Source organism: Camelus bactrianus, chromosome 9 (assembly GCF_048773025.1).
Source record: "Camelus bactrianus isolate YW-2024 breed Bactrian camel chromosome 9, ASM4877302v1, whole genome shotgun sequence".
Classification (NCBI taxonomy): Eukaryota; Metazoa; Chordata; class Mammalia; order Artiodactyla; family Camelidae; genus Camelus; species Camelus bactrianus.
This window is the reverse complement of record NC_133547.1, coordinates 38,740,859-38,744,763: the sequence shown is the minus strand read 5'-3', so window position 1 is coordinate 38,744,763 and position 3,905 is coordinate 38,740,859. Positions and strand designations below refer to the sequence as shown.

General features: G+C 46.7%; 1 pseudogene; it reads right to left on the bottom strand.

Annotated features, from left to right (window-relative positions):
• Nucleotides 1–281: 281 nt before the first annotated feature.
• Nucleotides 282–832, bottom strand: LOC105061713 (large ribosomal subunit protein uL14-like; annotated as a pseudogene).
• Nucleotides 833–3,905: the final 3,073 nt, after the last annotated feature.

The following is a 3,905-nucleotide window of genomic DNA, read 5'->3' as shown; positions in this document are numbered from 1 at the left end:
CCCGGTCCCATCAGTGAGCATCTTTGCTGGCACTTTCTCTAGCTTTGTTGAGCACTTACTGCCTGTGGGTCTCTGTGCTAAAGGCATGATACGCACCATCTCATTTATCCTCAGAACAACCCCAGGAGATGGCTGTCGTGTTCCTCTGGACTTGAAAGCTACGGCAGACGAGGCAGGATTTAAATCCAGGCTCTCTGTGCTGTATTACACTCCTTCCTAGACATTCCTTTTTGGGGAGCAAGGAGGAGCAAATATTTTTTTTTTTTTTTTTTTTTATTTATTTATTTATTTTTTACAAATACAGCAAAGAACCACTCAATGCTGCCAACGTTGGATGCAATCCTGGACCACAAGTCTGCACGTTCCTTTGCAACAGTCCCGTGATGGCGGAATCTTTCATCTCACCTTTATTGTTTACTATGACCCCTGTGTTATCTTCAAAATAAAGAAACACACCATCTTTTCTCCTGTAGGGCTTTCATTGTCAAATGCCCACTGCTGGCTGTACCTTCTTTCTGAGCTCTGGTTTGCCTTTCTTGACTGTGGCCATCATCGTATCACCCACACCAGCAGCAGGCAGTCTTTTCGGTCGTCCCTTTATCCCCTTCACAGAGATGATACACAGACTTTTGGCTCCTTTGCTGTCAGTGCAGTGGATCATGGCTCCAACCGGATGACCCAGGGAAATCTGGAATTTTGCACCAGAGGACCCACCATGTCCTGTGGGTTGGAAGGGAAACAGGGAGTCAATGAAAGGTAGGGAAACAGTCTTCAAAACCCTAGAATGTGAGGCCCTGGGAGATCCTGCTCTTTGTAAGTCTGAATATGCAAATTATAGAGGAACTGGAGGAGACCCGGAAAGGGGGTCTCTCCCTGGCCGCTGGGGGTCAACGGCAGCAGAACAGAAGAGCGTCTGATGCACCTGCATGGCCCTCAGAACACTTCCATTTTCTGGAAAACCTTGCCAGTGGGGATGCTAAATCAGAAGTGACAGGAAGACTCCTGCCGTGTCCGAGCAAGTAGCCCTCAGCTTCTGCACTTGCTGCCGCGAATACTGTCTGCCTTTCCCAGTCTCTCTGGCTGGTTGCTCCAGGGGGCTCTGCTTCATCCATCCAGTAATTCCACAATGCCACCTCAGTGGAGAAACTCCACCTTCTTCTGCTGCCCTTCCCTTAGTGTCGGTGGTGACTCAGCTGGTCCACAGCACCGCCCTCGCTCACATGACCGCCCGGCCTTGCCCACGGTGCTTCTCGGAACCTGGACTAGCACCTGAGAGAGCCTCTGTTGATGCAGGCGTGCAGCATTTTCCATTCCAGGCCCAGTCTTTTCCACCTGCTGCCCCCTCTCACACCATTTTGAAGCAACTTGGAAATGCTAGTGAACTTTGTGTAAAACTATAAATTCGGTGTCCAAGTTTCCTTTGTCTGTCTTGCCCTTGTGGTGGCTCTTCTGATCACTAAATTCGATTCACAGGATCACTGTGCTGCATGAACTGCAATGTATTATTTAGGATTCTTTGGTTGCAAGCAACAGACCATGCCTGGCTAACTGAACACAATGAAAATGAGGGGGAGAGTTGGAGAGAGAAAGAGAGAGAGACTCTCTAAAGAAAGAGAAACAGAGAGGAAGAAGAGAGAGAAGGGAAGAAAACTCCAGCGGTTTCTTGTTCTTCTGTCACTCCACTCAATATATCCTTTTCAGGAAGGAGGCGGGTCTAGCTGGACCCATACGCCCTTGTAGGACAGCTTTGTTGACCACCCACCAAGACTGTGTGCCATGGAGAAGAGGACATGCCCTAAAGGAGGCGCTGGAAGAGAGGAAAGTGAGGGCTGCTCAGGCACAGACAGCAAATGTCCACCCAAGGGAAGTGGAGGTAACTTCGTCACCTTCTAAAGCATTTCTAGACATCACTATGAAACCTTTGCTTTATAAGTTAGTTTCTTTCTTTAATTTAGTTTCTTTATAGCCTAGAGTTTAACTTGGACAGTGACTATAAACAAGTGTCTGTAAATATAAAATTTGCCAATGCGTTATGGTTTTTACTCCGACTTTAATATTTGGAGATTTGAAGATGGCTGATGGAACCGTGCAGGGTCATCTGTGTGCTGCTATGTGCACGACAGAGCAGGACATGTAGGAACCTGTAGCTCCAGGGCCGTGCACTGAGGGTTTTTGGATCCTGTCAGTTTGGGCAGCTTTAAGATGGTTTACACTGACACACTGAAGCTTGAGCCTCCACGTCTCTCAGGAGTGCCCACGCACCTTCTCACTGCATGAGTAATTTTGCCGTGGGCAAAAAAGGCCTGGTGCTAAAAAAAACAACAACAAAAAAACTAGGTGACCGCCCTTCCTGAAGCCTCTCCCTGGATCCTGGCCGTGGGCTTCACTGTCTCTGCTATCCCGTGGTCCTGGGTTCCCAAGTTAGTTTTATACAAAGGTCTTTGTAACAGTTCGTGTGTTCAGCATTCTTCCTTCAAGAAGTCAGGTATGGTAAAGGTCCTGTGAACAGTCTGCAGTCAGAGGGTTCCTCTGAGATGGCTGTGGAATCGCGTTCTAACACGGTTCCGTAGGAAATAAAATTCAGCATAAATGCTGAATTCTACTAAGGGGTGTCCTTGGCAGGATGCCAAAAGAATCTCATTCTGAGGTGGCTTCACCTGTCAAGTGTGGGCTTTGAGGACAGCCTTCTTGTGAGGCTCTGGGTTCCTCCGTGGTCCTTTTACAGTCGGGCCCTGTCTGCCTTCTATCCTCATCTCGGACCATAAGCTCCCCACAATTCTTTCCCCTCACTTCATACACACAGTATATTGGTCCTTCCACAAAATTTACTGGCCTCTGAGTCTGCGGTACCCTTAGGCCCCTGAGTTTTGGTATGATCTGTCCACCTACTTTCCCATTAAGAGGACAGCTTCTCTCCCCACATCTTCAGCCACCCGACCCTGGTCAGCCGGTCCCTCCCTCCCCCTGTGCTCCTGCAGCAATCTGAATTGCCCTCCACCCTGGTGCCCCTTTGTTTATAATCATGCCTTTGAGCTGTCTCCCCCACTAGACAATCGGCCTTGGCACATAACAGATGCTCAGTGAATTTGAATGATCATAATGGGAGTAGCTCAGGCAAAATACAGTCAGCGTGAATTCATGGAGGTCATAAAGGAGCCGAAGTAATTGTCAGAACTGAAAACTTGATGACAGTATCGAATTGAAAAGTTGTGTTGACTGTGAAGGGTCTAATGTGTCCTGTCCTTTTTTCTTTTGCTAATAAGTGATATTTATTAAGAGCTCTCTTGCAGGAGCTGTGGTTGGAGGCTGAGAAACTGGTGGGAACAGGCCCCAGCCATTGGTGCTATGGGAGTCGGGTCTGTTATGGCTAAATTCACAAGGTACCATTAGAGGAAGTGAGCAATACGTTGTGCTTCCCACCTGGCTGCTTGGAGCTAACAATCCACTGTGTGGTTTACTACTCTGCTAGTGAAAGGAAAGAGTTTTTAGGGAAAGAAAGCCCCTAAAAACTTGTTAGACACAGAGAGCTCATCTTGTGAAAACGCAGATGGTTTTTATGTCAGCGTTAAATCTTGAAAAATGCTTTGTGTGTATGTGTGTGTGTGTGTGTGTGTGTTATTTTTTTACTTTTTGTTATTAAATTATAGTCAGTTACAATGTTGTGTTAATTTCTGATGTACAGCATAGTGATTCCATTATACACAGATATATATTTCTTTTCACGTTCTTTTTCATTATAGGCCATTACAAGGTAGTGAATATAGTTCCTTGTGCCCTACAGCAGGGCCTTGTTGTTTTATCTGTTTTAAATGTAATATTTCGTATCTGCAAATCTCAAACTCCCAATTTATCCCTCTACCCCGCTTCCCCCACTGGCGACCATAAGTTTGTGTTCTATGTCTGTG